Source organism: Hypanus sabinus, chromosome 17, assembly GCF_030144855.1.
Source record: "Hypanus sabinus isolate sHypSab1 chromosome 17, sHypSab1.hap1, whole genome shotgun sequence".
Classification (NCBI taxonomy): Eukaryota; Metazoa; Chordata; class Chondrichthyes; order Myliobatiformes; family Dasyatidae; genus Hypanus; species Hypanus sabinus.
In genome coordinates this window covers 14,972,740-14,992,145 of record NC_082722.1, presented here as the reverse complement: position 1 = coordinate 14,992,145, position 19,406 = coordinate 14,972,740, and the positions used below count along the sequence as shown (strand labels likewise).

At 42.6% G+C, this 19,406-nt stretch overlaps 1 protein-coding gene across 1 annotated transcript in view; it reads left to right on the top strand.

The window, feature by feature from the left end:
- The window catches only part of LOC132406708 (kinesin-like protein KIFC3), a 74,688-nt gene that overhangs the window by 16,266 nt on the left and 39,016 nt on the right, over positions 1-19,406 (top strand). The window contains exons 2-4 of the mRNA XM_059992583.1: positions 6,209-6,518; positions 8,084-8,238; positions 11,485-11,626. The gene's annotated coding sequence lies outside the window, so the exon portion shown is untranslated. The remainder of the gene's footprint in view (positions 1-6,208; positions 6,519-8,083; positions 8,239-11,484; positions 11,627-19,406) is intronic.

Here is a 19,406-nt window from a genome sequence, read left to right as displayed (position 1 = left end):
ACAAATCCTCCAATCTTCATGTCATCCGCAAACTTACTCACCCATCCTTACGCCTCTACATCCAGGTCATTTATAAAAATCACAAATAGCAGGGGTCCCAGGACAGATCCCTGCGGCACTCCACTAGTCACCAATCTCTAGGCAGAATACTTTCCTTCCACAACTACTCTCTGCTTTCTTCTTTTAAGCCAATTTTTTATCCAAACAGCCAAGGTTCCACTTATCTCATGCCTCATAACTTTCTGGACGAGTCTGTCAAATGCTTTGCTAAAGTTCGTGTAGACCACATCCACTGCCCTACCCTCATCAATTTCTTTTGTTAACTCTTCAAAAAACTCAATCAAGCTCGTGAGGCACGATCTTCCCTTCACAAAGCCATGTTGACTATCCATGAGTAGACTGTACTTCTCCAAATGCTCGTAGATCCTATCCTTAAGAATTCTTTCTAGTAGTTTGCATACCACTGACGTAAGACTCACCGGTCTATAGTTTCCAGGTTTCTCCCTATTACCTTTTTTAAACAAGGGAACTACATTTGCCGTTCTCCAGTCCTCTGGCACTTCCCCTGCAGCCAAAGAGGATTCAAAGATCATAGCTGATGCTCTTGCGATCTCTTCTCTCAATTCCCACAACAACCTGGGGTGTATCATATCCGGCCCTTTGGATTTATAAATCTTAATATTTTTAAGAAGATCCAGCACTACTACTTCCCTAATCTCCACATTGTCCAGCACACAGGCCCACTCTACTTCGACCTCATCCTGATCAAGATCCTTTTCATTTGTGAATACTGAAGCAAAGTATTCATTAAGGACCTCTCCAGCCTCCTCCGCTTCCAAGCACATGTTGCCCTCTATATCCTTTAGCCTTTATCATCCTCCTATTCTTCACATACGCATAGAATGCCTTAGGGTTCTCCTTAATCCTATGTGCCAAGGCCTTCTCATGCCCCCTTTGAGCTCTCCTAAGTCCTTTCTTTAGCTCCTTCCTGGCTACCCTATATGTCTCATAAGCCCCTTCTACTTCCTGCTTCTTGTATCTAACATATGCTTCCTTTTTCCTCTTGACGAGTTGCCTCATGTGTTTTGTCAGCCACGGTTCCCTTTTCCTACCATTTTTTCTTTGCCTCAGTGGGACAAACCTATCCTGAACCCAGCTCAAGTGGTCGCTGAACTTCTCCCACATTACTTCTGTGCTTTCCCCTTTGAACATCTGTTTCCAATTTACTTTCGCTAGTTCCTGCCTCATCCCTTCAAAGTTAGCCCTTCCCCAGTTAAGCACTTTACCATTTTGTCTGATTTTATCCCTTTTCATAGCTATGCTGAAGCTAAGGGAGTTGTGGTCACTCTCACCAAAATGCTGCCCCACCAAGAGGTCTGTCACCTGACCAGGTTCATTACCCAGAACTAGATCTAGTATAGCCTCTCCTCTCGTCGGCCGGTCCACATACTGTGTCAGGAATCCTTCTTGAACACACCTGACAAATTCAGCACCATCTATCCCCCTTGCAGTCAGGAGGTGCCAGTCAATATGAGGGAAGTTGAAATCATTCATAACTACTACCCTGTATTTCCTGCAGCATTCTAAAATCTGCCTGCTTATCTACTCCTCGGTGTCCTATAAACTACTCCCAGCACAGTGATTGATCCCTTCCTATTTCTGACTTCCACCCAGACTGACTCCGTGGACACTCCTTCTGCAGCGTCCTCCCTTTCTATAGCTGTGATACTATCCCTGACCAGCAATGCCACTCCCCCCCACCCCTTTTCTACCTCCCATCCTATTCCTTTTAAAACACCTGAACCCTGGAACCTGCATCATCCAAACCTCCAGCCAAGTTTCAGTAACAGCCACAACATCGTAGTTCCATGTACTAATCCATGCTCTGAGTTCATCCTCTTTGTTCCTAATACTCCTAGCGCTGAAATAGATACATTTCAACCCCTTTAACTGGCTACAATTACGTTCTGTCCCTTGCCTGTTCTTCTTCATCAACTCTTAGCATCATGCCCTTGTCCTTCTACCTTAATCTCTGCACTCCCATTCTGATTCCCACCCCTTTGCCAAACTAGTTTAAACCCTCCCCAACAGCTCTATCACACTTGCCTGCCAGGATATTGGTCCCCCTGGGATTCAAGTGCAACCCATCCTTTTTTTACAGGTCACACCTGCCCCAAAAGAGGTCCCAATGATCCAGAAATCTGAATCCCTGTCCCCTGCTCCAATTCCTCAGCCACACATTTATCCTCCACCTCATTCTGTTCCTATACTCACTGTTGCATGGCACAGGAAGTAATCCCGAGATTTCTACCTTTGAGGTCCTGCTTTTCAACTTACTTGTACCACAACCTCTGGCTGTTCTCCCTCCCACCGCAGGATATCTTGGACATGATCAGAAACATCCCGGACCCCGGCACCTGGGAGGCAAACTACCATCCGAGTTTCTTTCCTGCGTCCACAGAATCGCCTGTCTGAACCCCTGACTATAGAGTCCCCTATCACTATTACCTTCCACTTCCTTTCCCTACCCTTCTGAGCCACAGGACTAGACTCTGTGCCAGAGGCATGGCCACTGTCGCTTCCCCCGGATATGCTGTCCCCTCCAACAGTACTCAAACAGGAGTACTTATTGTCAAGGGGTACAGCCACAGTGGTACTCTCTAGCACCTGACTCTTCCCCTTCCCTCTCCTGACTGTGACCCATTTCTCTATCCCCCATGGCCCTGGAGTGACCACCTGTCTGTAACTCCTCTCTTATCACCTCCTCACTCTCCTTGACGAGACGAAGGTCATCGAGCTGCATCTCCAGTTCCCTAACATGGTCCCTTAAGAGTTGCATCTCAATGCACCGGGTGCAGATGTGGCCGTCCAGAACGCCGGGAGACTCCAGGACCTCCCACATCTGACACCGACCACAGAAAACTGGCCTCACACACATACTACCTCCTTTTGCAATCAACAACTGCCTCACCTCGTCCCGTTACCGCTGAAGCCCATTGAGCCAAAGCCCTTTCACCCTGTTGCCTCTCACTTCGTTGTCCGCTCCCAATGCTGCTCACTGGATATGGCTGCCTTCTTTTTAAACTGTTTGCGCTCAACTGGCTGACATCACGCGCCTGCGCAGTCTGACCTCTCTCTTCCCTCGAGAACTCAAAGTGTCTTCCTGCTGGAAATCCTTAGGTGCTCTCCCACTGCCTTCCTGTTCCGAATCAAAACAAAAATTTCTTGGTATATATTGGTACCAGTGACATGGCAAGGAAAAGCAAAGAGGTCCTGAAAAGCGAATTTAAAGAGCTAGGCAGAAAGGGATGCAGAGTCAAAAAGGGTAGCAAATACAGTACTCAAAGTGTTATATCTCAAGTGTTATATAAGAAATAAGGTGGATGATCTTGTTGCACTATTACAGATTGTCAGGTCTGATGTGGCCGTCTCTGACTCATAACTGAAGGCTAGTTATAGCTGGGAGCTGAATGTCTGAGGTTCAGAAAGATCAAAAGCTCAGCAGAAGGGGGTGGTGTAACTCTGCTGGTAAAGAATAGCATCAAATCAGTAGAAAGATGTGACATAGGATTGGAAGATTAGAATCCTTGTGGGTTGAGTTAAGAAGCTGCAAGGGTAAAAGGACCCTGATGGTAGTTACATACAGGGCTCCCAACAATGGATGTGAGGTTAACCACAGTTTATAACAGGAAATAGTAAAGGCATATCAAAAAGGCAATGTTATGATAGTCATGGGAGATTTCAACATGCAGGTTGATAGGGAAAATCAGTTTGCTAATGGATCTCAAGAGAATGAGTTTGTTGAATGCCTAGGAGATAGCTTTCTAGAACAGTTTGTCAATAAACATTCGTAGGGATCAGCTATATTGGATTGGGTGTTATGTTAGGAGCCAGAGGTGATAAGGGAGCTTATGGTAAAAGAACCCTTAAGAGACAGTGATCACGATATGATTTGAGCTCAACTTGAAATTTAATAGGAAGAAAGTAAAATCTGATGTAGCAGTATTACAGTGGAGTAAAGGAAATTACAGTGGTATGAGAAAGAAGTTGTCCAAAGTAAATTGGAAGGAGATGGTGGCAGGGATGACAGCAGAGTAACAATGGTGTGTGATTCTGGGAAAAGTGAAGAAGGTGCAAGATAGATGTATTCCAAAAACAAAGAAATACTCGAATGGCAAAATAGTACAATTGTGGCTGACAGGGGAAGTCGAAGCTATTGTAAAAGCAAAAGAGAGGGCATACAACAAAGCAAAAAATAATGGTAAGGTAGAGGATTGGGAAGCTTTTAAAAACCTACAGAGAGCAACCAAAATAATCATTAGGAGGGAAAAGATGAATATGAAAGCAAGCTAGAAAACAATATCAAAGTGGATCATCTTTTTCAAGTTTTTTAAAAAAAAAAGAGTTGAGAGTAGATATAGGACCACTAGAAAATGAGGCAGAAGAAATAATAACGGGACAAGGTGATAGCAGATGAATTGAATGAATATTTTGCATCAGTCTTCACTGTGGAAATTACTAACAATGTGCCAGATGTTGAAGCATGTAAGGGAAGAGAAGTGAGTGCAGTTACTATTACAAGGGAGAAGGTGCTCAAAAAGCTGAAAGACCTAAAGACAAGTCACCCGGACCAGATGAACTGCACCCTAGGGTTCTGAAAGAGGTAGCATTAAAGATGGTGGAGGCATTAGTAATGATCTTTCAAAAATCATTGGACTCTGGCATGATGCCAGTGGACTGGAAAGTTGCAAATGTCACTCCACTCTTTTAAAAAAAGAGGGCAGCAAAAAGGAAATTATAAACCAGTTAGCCTAACCTCAGAAGATGTTGGAGTCAATTGTTATGGTGACTCAGGACAAAGTAGAACAAAGTCAGCATGGTTTCCTTAAGAGAAAATCTTGCCTGACAAACCTGTTGGAATTCTTTGAGGAGATTACAAGTAGGATAGATAAAAGGGATGCAGCGGATGTTATATATTTGGACTTTCAGAAGACCGTTGACAAGGTGCCACATATGAGGCTACTTACCAAGTTAAGTGCCCATGGTGTTACAGGGAAGTTACTGGCAAGGTTAGAGCTTTTGTTGATTGGTAGGAGACAGTGAGTGGAAATAAAAGGATCATTTTCTGGTTTGATGCCAGTGACTAGTGGTGTTCCACAGGGTCAGTGTTGGGACCTCTTCCTTTTATGCTGTACTTCAATTATTTAGATGATGGAATAGATAGCTTTGTTGTCAGGTTTGCAGATGATATGAAGGTAGGTGGAGGGGTATGTAGTGTTGAGGAAACGGGTAGGCTGCAGAAGGACTTAGATTAGGAGAATGTGCAAAAAAGTGGCAAGTGAAATACAATGTTGGAAAATGCATGGTCATGCACTTTGGTAGAAGAAATAAATGTGCAGTCTATTTTCTAAATGAGAAGAAAATCCAAAAATCTGAGGTGCAAAGGACTTGGGAGTCCTTGTGCAGAAAACTCTAAAGGTTAATGTTCACGTAGAGTCGGTGGTGAGGGAGGCAAATGTAATGTTAGCATTCATTTCAAGAGGTCTAGAATACATAAACAGTGATGTGAGCCTGAGGCACTGGTGAGGCCTCACCTTCAGCATTGTGAACACTTTTGAAGAAAAGATGTGCTGGCATTGTGAGGGTCAGAGGAGGTTCACAAAGATGATTCCAGGAATGAAAAGGTTACCATACAAGGGATGTTAGATAGCTCTGGGTCTGTAATTGCTGGAATTTAGAAGGATGGGGAGGGGGGAGGAAATCACATTGAAACCTGTCGAATGTTAAAAGGCCCAGACAGAGTAGATGTTTCCCATAGTTGGGGAAGTCTAGGACAAGAGGGCACAGTCTCAGGATAGAGGAGCGTCCATTTAAAACAGAGACGTGGAAAAATTTCTTTAGCCTAAGGGTGGTGAGTTTGTGGAATTTGTTTCTGTATGCAACTGTAGAGGCCAGGTTGTTTGGTGCATTTAAGTCAGAGCTTGATAGGTTCTTGATAAGACATGGCATCAAAGGTTATGTGGAGAAGGCTGGGAGTGAGGCTGATGGGGGAGAAAAGGAGCTGCCATCGCCTAACTCTGCACCTATGTCTTATTTTCTTATGGTAAATGTTTGGGTTCAGAGGGATGTGAAGCCATGGAGAAGATGGCAGGGGAACTGTGATGGCTGAGCCCATGACATTGAAACTCGCCTTTCCTTTTGATTTTAGGGCACAAGCTCTGGATGGTGATCGGCCCTTGCCAAAGTGGGGATCAAAGCTCCACCCCATCACTTCAGGCATTGCGGATGCCAGGGCACTCATTGGACCAGAAGTATCTGGAGGAGTGGAAGAAACTGGTGGAGCTGCATTTTTGAGATGGTTAACTGAACTGGGTGTGTCAAGTAGCTTTTACTTTAGGTGAGAAAAAGATTTGGTTCTTTCGTCGATCAGAGCGTGGTGTGGAAAGTACTGCATTATGAGACATTGGCAGATCCATTTCGATACATTGATGCTTAAATCAGAGCAGAGAGACTGAGAGGTAAAGTCTATGATTTCTGGCCTTCTTTGTGGGTCGGGTACTGTAAGTTTATTTTACATCCCTCCCCACCCAGCTGCTCTTTAGTAATCTCCCTCCTACCCCGAGTTTGGGAGTTTGTAATGAATTAAGCCAGAGATTAGAGCATGAAAAATACTCAGGGCAGGGAGCCACACTTAGCAGTTAAACTCCGATCTTGGTGCAGCTATCTCCTTACGTTATTCCCAGTGGTTTACTGTCTTCAGGTAGTGGCAAAAGGTCATTGTTACTCCTGGTTACTTCTGCAAATTGATCATGGTTTTTTGATTTGATTTGTTGGTTTATTATTGTCACTTGTGTTGAGATACAGTGAAAGTTTGTCTTGCATATTATTCATACAGGTCAATTCATTATATCTGCATTGAGTTAGTATAAGGTAAGACCAGCAGAATACAAAATAAAGTGTCGCAGTTACAGAGAAAGTGCAGTACAGGTAGACAATAAGTTTCAAGGTAATGACAAGATAGATTGTTAGGTCAAAAGTCCATTTGTATCATATTTAAGAATGTGTCTCATAACAGAAGGATAGAAGCTGTCCTTGAGCCTAGTGGTATATGCTTTTGAATCTTCTGCCCAATGGGAGAGGTAGAGAACAAATAATGTCAGAGGTTGGTGGAATCTTTGATTATGCTGCTTGATTTACTGAGGTGTAGACAAGGTTCATGGAGGAGAAGCTGGTCTCTATGATGTGCTGATCTGTGTCCACAACTCTGCAATTGCCACACTAGGCTGTGATGCATCCAGTTTGAATGCTTTCATTAAAAAAAAATGGTGAGCGTCAAAGCAGAGGTGACAAATTTCTTTAGTCTAAGGAAGCAGAGGCAATGGTGAGCTTTTCTGGACCAGGACAGACGATTAGTGATGTTCACTCCTGGGAACTTGATGATTTCAGTCCTCTCAACCTCAACACTATTTGTGCAGACACTGACCTGTTCTTTTGTTTGGTAGCATTGAGGGGAAGGTTGTTGTCATGGCACTACTTCACTCTCCTCTCTATCTCCTTCCTGTGTTCCAACTTATTGTCTAAGTTACAGCCCACTACAATGGTGTTATTTGCACACTTCTAGGGAGTTGGAGCTAAATCTTGATGTGCAGTTGTGAGTCTATAGGGAGGAAGTAAGGGGCTGAGGACACAGCCTTGAGGATAATTGTGACAGAGGTGTTGCTGCCTATCATTACCGATTGTGATCCGTTGATCAGGAAGTCAAAAATCCAGTTACAAGGGAGGTGTTGAGTCCCAAGTCTAGGAGTCTGGAAATGAGTTTAAAGGCAGAGCTGTAGTCAGTAGGTATTAGTCTAACATGGGTGTGTTTACTGTCCAGATGCTCCAGAGGTAAGTGTTGGGCAAAGGAGTAGGGACTTCATAGACCAATTTCAGCAGAAGGGGAATATCAGTGGGTCGATATTCCCTGGGAGCCTGGAGCTGCTGTGTGCCTTGACCAGCGTCTCGAAGCACCTCGTGATGGTGGATGTCAGAAACACCAAGTGGTAGTTGTTAAGCCACATTACCTTGTTTTCCTTCATTACAGGGATGATTGTCGCCCTTAAACCAGGGAGAGGTTTTAAATAATCTTCAAATGCCCCCACCAGCTAATCTGTGTAGGATCAAAGGACACCATCCAGGCCAGATGCTTCCTTCTCCAGAAGGCTGAACTTATATCTACAATAGTGACCGTGGGTTCAGGTGCTAATATTCTAATCCCCTTCTATTCGTACTATTTTTTTCCTTCCTTTCCTTTCCCACCCCATATCCTGTCTTTGTCCTACCCTGAGCCCAGGTTTTGCTCAGCAAGTTGATTTAGATGGACGTCAGAATTTGTCTCATTTCACCGGTTTGAACCTAGTTTTTGAAAATTTCCTGTAGGAAGGAGGTGGTGTGGGATCGCTGATGTCTCAGACCAGTAATACTTGTACTCGTTTTAATATAAGTTATACCACCCATGACCTGATCTGACCATTTTAGCTCTCCAGTCCTTAGGAGGTCAGAAGCAACAAGAAAGGTAGTTGTCTGGACTCTTAATTTTAAAACTGATGCAGCACTTTGAGGGAACAGTGCAGGCTGCAGGTCAGTGGTACACCAGCGTCAGAAGCAGGTTATTGTCCGGGGGAAGGTTGGACTTGAGTATAACCTGCCGTGATCACCAGTTTATCAATCCAGTTGTCATATTTGCATCACAGAGTGTTAAGTGGGACAATCAGATCAACTGGCTAAACAGTAAGGGATAGTCAGACCAGCGAATGAAAGACAGCTTAGATTGGTCAATGCCGAATCACATTGGAGTTCAGCCATTAAATTATTTGATATTCCATACTTCCAGAAGATGTTTGAAATAACATTACCGGATTGTTAATAAAACTAAAGCCATGAGATTAAAAAATGAGCTTGGAAATGAAATGGGCTCAGGAAGATTACAGACAGCAGTTGCTTTCCAAAGTGCAGGAGAGAAGCAGGGGTGTGCTCAGAATGTGGTATTGGATAACTGCGTGTTAATGACCCAGATTTCAGCACTCTGACTCAAGGTTACAGCTGATGCAGATCTCAATTACAGTGAAGGTTGTGGAGACTTCACAGAAAGATATGTATGGTGTGATGGTGGAGTGGTGTGTAGGTGATGAAATTTAATGCAAAACAGCTTCACTTACTGACGGGAAGCGTGAGAGATGCCCCTGTTTTAGAAGGTGCAGAGACAGTCACTGGGTGAATACGTCAACAAACCTTGCAAAGTGGTGGGATAGATTGAGAAGTTGCTGGAGTTGGAATGAGGTTGTTATCACTGACATACGCCCTGAAATATATTGTTTTGCAGTACAGTGCAATATATAAATACTAACAATTAAAATAAGTGTATATCAGAATCAGGTTTAATATCACTGACATGTTGTGAAATTTTTCAACTTAAGCAGCAACAGTACAAACCAATGCATGATGATATAGGAAAAACAATAATACAATAATAAATACAACAGCAATAAAGTAAATCAATTGCAGTAAGCATATCTTGCATATTAAAGAGTTCAATTAAAAATAGTGCAAAAGCAGAAATAATGAAAGTGAGATGGTGTTCATGGACCGTTGAGAAATCTGATGGTGGAAGGGAAGATACTGTTCCTACAATGTTGTGTCATTTTGTATGTGTGTGTGTGTGTCTGTCTGTCTTCAGACTCCTGTACCGCCTCCCTGATGGTTGTAACGAGAAGAGGGAGTATCCTGGGTGGTGAGGATCTTTTAGACACTGTCTTTTTGAGGCATCGCGTTTTGAGAATGCTATCAATGGTGGAGAGGGTAGTGCTTATGATGGAGCTGACTGAGTTTATAACCTATGAATGGATCATTGCATCCTTTCTTTATTAACAGAAGAATATTGTTTAAGGAAATTGTGCCCAATCTTAAATTCACTGATTGGACCTCAGCTAAAATATTACCTAATTCTGTGTACTGCACCTGAAACCAGAACTTTGAGGTTTTACAGAGGGTTCAGCAAGTGCTTAATGGTACTGTATTAGTGAGAGGAACCTTGGCTGTCTCAAAGAATTGGAATATTCTCTATTTATGTTTGGATCAGAAATATTACCTGACTTGAGACTTCATGAAAGTGTTCAAGAGCATCAGTGGCTTTGGTAGGAAAAATCTGTGGCAGAAGGGTGAGGATAAATGAATTATAAGTAGAGCAACACACACCCAGTGCTGGAGGAACTCAGCAGGTCAGGCAGCATCTATAGAAATGAATAAACAGTCAATGTTTCAGGCTGAGACCCTGCATCAGAACTGGTCCAAACCTCGACTGACCTGTAGAGTTCCTCCAGCATTTTGAGCCTGTTGCAATATACAGAATCTGCAGAATCTTTTGTGTTGCTATCAGTAGAGTGATGATGATTTTTATTATTATGCAGCAAGTTTTGTGAATTAACAAAGAAAAATAATGGAGAGAGTAGGGGAATGTGACTAATTGAAATGTTCTCTCAGAGAGCCTCAGCTGTGGTTTACTGTCCTCTGGATTGGAATGCAGTACCAGCACCTGCCAGGTTAGCTGGCTGCAGACAGGCAGTTCGTTATCTTATTAATTGAAGTGAGGGAACCAGATCATCATTAGTGAAATGCTGATGATCTCGGGTTGTTTGATGGAATGGGGAACAAGGGTTTGATCTGGGCTATTGAGAGTTGGTGTTAATCTCCTCTGGTCCCTCTGTGCTTTACAGACAGTGATGCTGTTCAGTCTCTTGTTCTTTTCCAGCAGGTAGTGAGTATTTCTGACCTCTGGAATCCTGAAAAGTCTGTACTTCACTACCTGCCGGTTTCTAAATCAAGAAAGACTACAGGACAGAATCCCAGTGAAGCATTGAAGAGCGAGATGGCGGATTAACCTTGCAAATAGACCTGAATTAAATATACTGTTGTGTTTGGGTGCTCCAGGGTATAGGGATTGATAATAGACCAGAAGATCATGTTTACTTTGATACACAATGTATCTGGTGAAGGGAAAGGAAACAGAGAAAAGTGGCAGGAAGAGAAGAGAGATGCAACAATCTAGGATTGAGTAGGTAAACTTAAGGATGCATAAGTCTACAAGGACTTCCCAAATGGCGTGATGAAGGAAAACTTTTATTAAAATCAGTTTATGGTCTCTGTTTTTAACTATGATCCAATATTACATTTGGGTGACACATCCTGACCTTAGAATTGAAAGAGGTTTGATGTTGGTTTTGGCTGGATACCCGGTGAAGTAAGAGGAATTGTAGAATGTTTTTAGTAGTCACCTTTTTCTTGCATGAAAAGTCACAGTTGGAAAACACTTGCAAGGACAGACATCTTGCAGATTAAACTTTCCTAAACTGCTGAGTATGAGTGAGCAGCTGAATAAGTCTTGATGGTCCATTGTATGAGTAGCAGTGCTTCAAATGAACTGACAGTCCTGGATGTTTCTTCCTGTAGCTCCGAGAGTTCCAAAGACCTATGAATGAACAAGATTGATGAACACCTTCCATCTGCACCTCCTGAGCCAGTCCATGCCAGGGCAGGGACATTGGATGGGAAAGGTTGCCTTCAGGACGGAGATCTGCTCCACATCGTGAAGGTGAGTAGTGAGCAAGTGAACACTGAGTCTTTGGGCTAAGAGAGCATCACAGGACAGCATGTGATGATTATATATGTCATAAAAAACCATAGAAAGGGTGCAGAGGAGATATACAAGGATGTTGTCTGGATTGGGGAGCATGCCTTATGAGAATAGGTTGAGTGAACTTGGCCTTTTCTCCTTGGAGCAACAGAGGATGAGAAGTGGCCTGATAGAGGTGTATAAGATGATGAAAGGCATTGATCGTGTGGATAGTCAGAGGCTTTTTCCCAGGGCTGAAATGAGAGGACACAGGTTTAAGGTGCTGGGGAGTAGGTACAGAGGAGATGTCCGGTAAGTTTTTTTTATTCAGAGAGTGGTGAGTGCATGGAATGGGCTGCCGGCAACGGTGGTGGAGGCGATTATGACAGGGTCTTTTAAGAGACTTTTAGATAGGTACATGGAGCTTAGTAAAATAGAGGGCTATAGGTAAGCCTAGTAATTTCTAAGGTAGGGACATGTTCAGCACAACTTTGTGTGCTGTAGGTTTTCTATGTTCTAATGCTGTCCTGGAGCCATTCTCACTGCTCTGTGTACACAATGCTGTTCTAACTCTGTACTAACAGATGAAGAATAAAGAGGAAGAAACTTACCAGATACGTACCTCACCCAAGCCTGATGAGCCAAAGCCTGACCACTCCAACAACTGGTTCACTCATACAATGGCCACTCCAACAATGGCAAACCTCCTGTCCCTAGCATATTTTTTATTTGTCTTTTCTAATGAATCATTATTTGATTGGGGATCGGGAAAACATTGAAGGCCCGCAAACACTCCTTTGTAAATCTCACTCATGGATCTATGAGTTATCTCCTCTCTCGCTCCTGATTTAATTGGGCCACCAGAAAAATGAAAAGTGAGAGGGCACCGAATTAACAACAGTGAGGAGAGTGACAGTGATGAAGTTGAACTGGAGAGGCAGGAAAATTAGTGACTGGACAACGATATTATTAGCCAGTGGAGGGGAAGATGAGAGGCAAGGTGCAATTATTAAAGAGCAGCATGACTCAAAGCCAATAAACTGGAACTGAGAAGGAGAGAACAAAGTTCTAAAGGAATTTAGAATTGGCCAAATGTTGAGACTAGAACAGACTTGTCTCCCATGCAATCTCTGATAGTCAATAGGCTGGTAGGAGCAAGCACTGACTTGTGTTATCCACTTTCAAAGTAAACTTACTATCAAAGGACATACCTCATATTTCACCATATAATAATTTGAGATGTATTTTCCTGTAGGCATTTATGGGACATACAATAGAATTTTTTGTATACTATACATAAATAAAAAGTAATGGCCAATGCCCTAAAGAAGACAAATTGCGTAACTAAAGTTAAACAATACCAATAACATGAGTTGTAGAATCCTTGAAAGTGAGCCTGTAGGTTGCAGAAACAGTTCAGAGTTGAGGTGAGTGAAGTTATTTACATTGTTTCAGGAGTCTGGTGGTTCTATAGTCATCAATCAATCTAAACACCAAAATACATTCTCAGGTCATAAAACTGTCTCCAACCAGCAGTGCCTTGTGCACAGATACTTTGCACCTATTTAGTAAGGGCTTCTTGGAATTAAGCAAGACTTTCAGTTAGTTATTAAAATTTTGATTTTTAATATTACTCTTAAAGCCTTTTCTTTTACCTGTAAGAAACAAACTACTGGAAGTGCAGAAAACCCTGAAATAAAAAGTGTGCTGTAAATACTCAGTTGTTCAAGCAGCATCTGTGGGGAGAAAAGCAGAAGTTAATGTTTCATGTTGATGATCCTCTATCAGAAATTGAAGATGAGAGGAGATGCGTTAAGTTGCAGAGAAGAATTAGTGGGAGGACAAGGCTGCAGGGAATGGCCATGAGATCGCTGAAGATGGTTGAGATTGTTGATGAAGGGGTTGGTTAAAGGGAAAAGATGCTGGTGAGGAGAATATGAGCAGGAAAATAAAGGTCTGGAAGAGGCTGTTGTTGAACTTGGTGCTTTGATCAAAAAAATATGGTTGAAGTGCAGTGCTTTGCTTGGAGCCCAGGTGTTGGTGTTGATTTGGTCAGTGTCAGCTGTGGCTGCAATTGAAGGGTTCTGGAATCCTCAGCCATTTCTATTTCAAGGGCCAAATTTGTATGGAAAGATAAAAAAAGTTGTATTGAAACCCAGTATAATAGTAAAGAAACCCTTGCAAGAGGACAATAGAAAATCAAAGGCAATGTATATTTTCTGAATTTTGGACTTTGGACTGAAATTGCTTCATTCTTATCAAAAATGCCTAATCATTTAACATTCCCAAGTCTCTTATCTCCCACTGACAGCAGAGTAGGGTTCTTCAAAGCTGGGCTGCTTGCTGGAGCTTGTTTTTTTTAATGGAGGTGACAAAAGTGATTTCCCCAGTTTGTTTTCCTCCCCTGCAATGAGACCTGGAATGTGATGAAGGCTGCAGCACAAGTGGGTGTGTGATTTATTGTGTACCCTCTAGAAAGAAATCTTGTTTTGCTGTTGCTCATCCTACATTATGTTTCTAACTCTAATAAATTTTTGTCTGCTCTTTTGTGTGCATGTGGCCTTGTGATTTCACCCAGTATTCTATAGCCTCATATTTTTCACGTTTTCTTATCTGTGGAAGATTATCTATCAAGTCTGTGATGGCTTTCAGAAGATTCCCATCAATCCCACTCTTTTGCCCCTTGACGTTCCTCAGTTGTCCTGCCACTGACCCACATGGGATAATTTACAGCAGGTACTTAGTCCACCAACACAAGGGAGGAACCAGAGAAACCACAAGACATAGAAGCAGAGTTAGTGCATTTGGCCCATTGAGCCTTCTCTGCCATTCCAACATGGCTGATTTATTATCCTTCTCAATCCTTCTCCCTGTAAACCTGGACACCCTTACTCATCAAGACCCTATCAGCTTTAAGTATACCGAAACGAATTGACCTCCTCAGCCATCTGTGACAATGAACTTCACAGATCCTTCATCCTCATTCTTGCTAAAGGAATTCATCTCTTCTGAAGGGACAGCTGTGCTGTCTGGTCCTAAACTGCCCCACTGTAGGAAACACCTATCTGGACCTTTCACTATTCAATGGATTTTAATGATATCCGCCTCATTCTTCTAAACTCCAGTGAGAACAGACCCAGAGTCATCAAACGCTTCTCGAGTGTTAACCCTTTCACTCCCGGGCTAATTCTTGTGAACCTCCTCTGGATCCTCTCCAATGCCAGCACATCCTTTCTTCATTAAGGGACCCAAAACTGCTCTCACTTCTCTAAGTGTGGCTTGACCAGTGCCTTGTAAACCCATGTAGTTATTCTAAAGAACATGGAAGCTTATCAAAGAGAGTATTGGAGTTCTTCAAAGCTGGTTTGCTTGCTGGAGCTTGTTTTTTTTAATGGAGGTGACAAAAGTGATTAATGTTACATTGCAGAAGGATTCGAAGGCTTTAGAGAGGGTGCCAAAATTCTCCAGGATTAGAGATGAGGAGAGGTTGGACAAACTTGGGATGGCTTTTCTAGTGTGTAAAGAGCAGGCTGAGTAGCAAGTAGATTGAAATACATAAAATTGAGAAGCATTGATAGGGTAAATAATCTTTTTCTCAGGGTGGAACTTTACTAAAGGGCATAACTTTAATGTGAAAGGGGGAATGTTTAAAGAAGAGAAACAAGGCAAATTTTCTTTGCACATACTGGCAGGTGCCTGGAACAAGCTGCCAGGACAAATGCTGGAAGCAGATACAATAACAAACTTTAGACAGGTACCTGAGCAGGCAGGGAATGAAGGGATGTGATTAAATTGAATCATAGTTGACACAGACATTACATGATTGTTGAACCTAGTTGAATCCATTGATGTCATTGTTGTTGAGCTGTAGTTACTGCTCTTGTGTTACCTGACCCCAGTCTGCTATTGGTGGGAGATAAGAGACTTGGGAATGCTAAATGATCAGGCATTTTTGGTAAAAGTGAAGCCATTTCAGTCCAAAGTCTGTAATTCAGAGAATATGCATTGCCTTTGACTTTCCGTGGACCTCTTGCAAGAGTTTCTTTACTATTGTACTGGGTTTCAATGCAACTTTTTTATCTTCCCATACAAATGTTTGGAAGTTGTTTTAAAAAGTCATTTATCAGTAGTACTAAATTCAGTGATTAGCTCCATGAATGTAATCTGAGTTATTCATTGTACCAAAAGTATTATTTGCAGTTGGAGATGTCCTTGAGGTTTTGGAGTGAGTACTAATGGCAGAAGCAGGAAATAGCAGAAAGGTTAATATCTAAACACAAATAGTGAAGCCTCAAACCATCTGGTAGAGAGTGAATGGTTGTCCACATTGTCCACAACTTTACTCTAAATCTGTGTTTGGAGTACTCTTGTGGTTGGAGGCAGATGAGAGACAACGGACAAGTGTGGATTCATTTTCAAGGTGATATGCAAGCCCGTACATACTGCTACCAAGAAACAATTATAGGTTAAAATAATGGATTATGAAATACTCAATTGGCTCTATAAACTGGAATTCAATTCTGCCTCATTTAAAAAATATATTACTCATCTCGAGTTGAATGGAAGGCGTGTAGATTTTCAAATATTAGGATAATTAAGAGATAGGGGTTGTTACAGGAAATTGATGCTAATGTAAAAGATCAGACAGGATCTATTCAGAGCACATACAAGGAGATGCTAGTTCCCCTATTATGACTGCAAAACATCGAACAGTCAGCCCAAAAGGGCCTTGACAATTTGTATTTACCTTCAGTCATTCTGCTTTGAGCAGATGTTACCAATCAGATTTGGCACCAAGCCACGTTGAAAGTACTCAGACAGAAGACCAAAAGCTTGATCAAAGCTATCCATTTTAACAAGCATTTATAGGATTAGATATAAAGGACTCTGGGTGCTTCAAGCCTGGATAACTCTGTCAACACAGTGTGAAGTGGGTGGGCAGGGGGAACTGGAAGAAAACCGAGGTATTGAATAGTTGTTGGAGGAGATTGGAGACAAGGGGAAGGGTGAGACTGTGCAAGTGTTTGAATCTAAAATGCGAATTACAATATAGGGCTTATTGGAGACTGTCGCTGGGGTGTAACAAAATACAGGTGAAGGAATAAATCCTCAGATGAGTTGAGAAACTTGCAGTGGTGACCTCAAACCATGCTCTACCCAAGCGTTATGCTGGAAACAGGAGCTGACATAAATAGTAATGACTGTGGCTTACTCAGTGTCTTGAAGATGCAAGGAAGCTTGGATAGTCAGAGGCTTTTTCCCAGGGCTGAAATGGTTGCTACAAGAGGACACAGGTTTAAGGTGCTGGGGAGTAGGTACAGAGGAGATGTCAGGGGTAAGTTTTTAACTCAGAGAGTGGTGAGTGCGTGGAATGGGCTGCCGGCAACAGTATTGAAGGCGGTTACCATAGAACACTACAGCACAGTACAGGCCCTTCATCCCTCCGTGTTGTGCTGACCCATATAATCCTTAAAAAAAGTACTAAACCCACACTACCCATAACCCTCCATTTTTCTTTCATCCATGTGCCTGTCCAAGAGGCTCTTAAATACCCCTAATGTTTTAGCCTCCACCACCATCCCTGGCAAGTCATTCCAGGCACTCACAACCCTCTGTGTTTTTAAAAAAACAACAGCAACAACAACTTACCCCTGATGTCTCCCCTAAACTTCCCTCCATTAATATTGTACATATGCCCTCTGGTGGTTGCTATTGGTGCCCTGGGAAACAGGTACTGACTATCCACCCTATCTATGCCTCTCATAATCTTGTAGACCTCTATCAAGTCCCCTCTCATTCTTCTACGCTCCAAAGAGAAAAGTCTCGGCTCTGCTAATCTTGCTTCATATGGCTTGTTCTCCAAACCAGGCAACATCCTGGTAAATCTCCTCTGCACCCTCTCCATAGCTTCCACATCCTTCCTATAATGAGGTGACCAGAATTGAACACAATACTCTAAGTGCAGTCTCACCAGAGATTTGTAGAGTTGCAACATGACCTCTCTACTCTTGAACTCAATCCCCCTGTTAATGAAGCCTAGCATCCCATAGGCTTTCTTAACTACCCTATCAACCTGCGCAACGACCTTGAGAGATGTATGGATTTAAACCCTAAGGTCCCTTTGTTCATCCACATTCTTAAGTAACTGACCGTTAATCCTGTACTCAGTCTTCTGGTTTGTCCTTCTAAAATGCATCACCTCACAGTTGTCTGGATTGTTACGATAGGGTGTTTTAAGAGACTTTTAGATAGGTACATGGAACTTAGTAAAATAGAGGGCTATAGGTAAGCCTAGTAATTTCTAAGGTAGGGACATGTTCAACACAACTTTGTGGGCTGAAGGGCCTGTATTGTGCTGTAGGTTTTCTGTGTTTAACTGCAGATGGGGAAGCTTCAGGGAAAGCTATTGTAACAGGTACAAGTGTCAGCACTGGAAACACTGGCAAGGAGTGATGCATGGGTAAGAATATAGGTGGGCCAGTTACCCTGTGTGCATTCCTGACCACATCACTACATCACCCTGTCTTTGCCCATAGGGAATATATTGCAAGTGGAGTGCTGGGATTTAGGGGAAAAACGTTGCTGTTGTATTAATCTGTTGTATTGTAGCCAGTGACATCCTGAGGTGCAGGTGTGAGCGAAGGAAAATAGGATTTGGAGACATTGGGGCCAGTGGAAGTAATTTGAGTGGCAGGGATATTGGGTGATTTTTTTTTAATCGCTTTTTAGATTGGACGTGTGGTTAAAATAGAGAAGCTTCTTTTAGGTGCATCGTGAACTACCCGAGTCCCAGTCAGTTGCATAATTTAGTTCTTGGAATTGTAGTGGAGGAAATAACTGGGAGGACAGTTGGGGTTTTGAACTTCAGGTTAAACTAGAAAACCTTGGCTTTAAATGTGGGAATGCTGGACTTGTAGTGAGGGAGACAAAGATTGACTAAGGGCTCTGAGACCATTAACCACTCAACAAGCAGATCAAGAGAACAACTGTAGATGTGCTGATTTATGTGAGGGACGGTGTTCTAGGTAATCAGTTTCAGTTGAGGCAAAACATCAAACAATTGGGTTCATTGGATAGAGGTTAAAAGGTAAATTGAAATTTCAAAGGGAAACAAAAGCCTAGCCCATGTGCAAAATCTACTCAGCGACCAGTTTGTTGGGTACATTTTCTACCTAATAAAGTGACCACTGAGGGTATGTCCATAGTCTTCTGCTGCTGTAGTCCACCCACACCAAGGTTCGACATGTTGTGTGTTCAGATACTCCTCTGCACACCACTGCTGTAATACATCTTTATTGGAGTTACTGTCACATTCCTATCAGCTTGAATCAGTCTGGCCATTCTCCTCTGACCTTTAGAAGAACACAGAAACGTAGAAAACTTACAGCATAATACAGGCCCTTTGGCTCACAAAGCTGTGCCGAACATGCCCCTACCTTAGAACTAACTCGGCTTACCCATAGCTCTCTATTTTTCTGAGCTTCATGTAGCCATCCAGGAGTCTCTTAAAAGTTTCCACCTCCACTACTGCCACCGGCAGCCCATTCCACACACTCACCACTCTCTGCATAAAAAAACTTACCCCTGACATCTCCTCTGTACCTACTTCCAATCCAAGCACCTTAAAGCTATTGCCTCTCGTGCCCAATTCAGCCATGGAAAAAGACTCTGACTGCACAGAACTTTCTTGTTAGCAAGCCATTTTCATCCACAGAAATGCCACTGAATGGATGTTTTTTTTTGTTTTTCACACTATTCT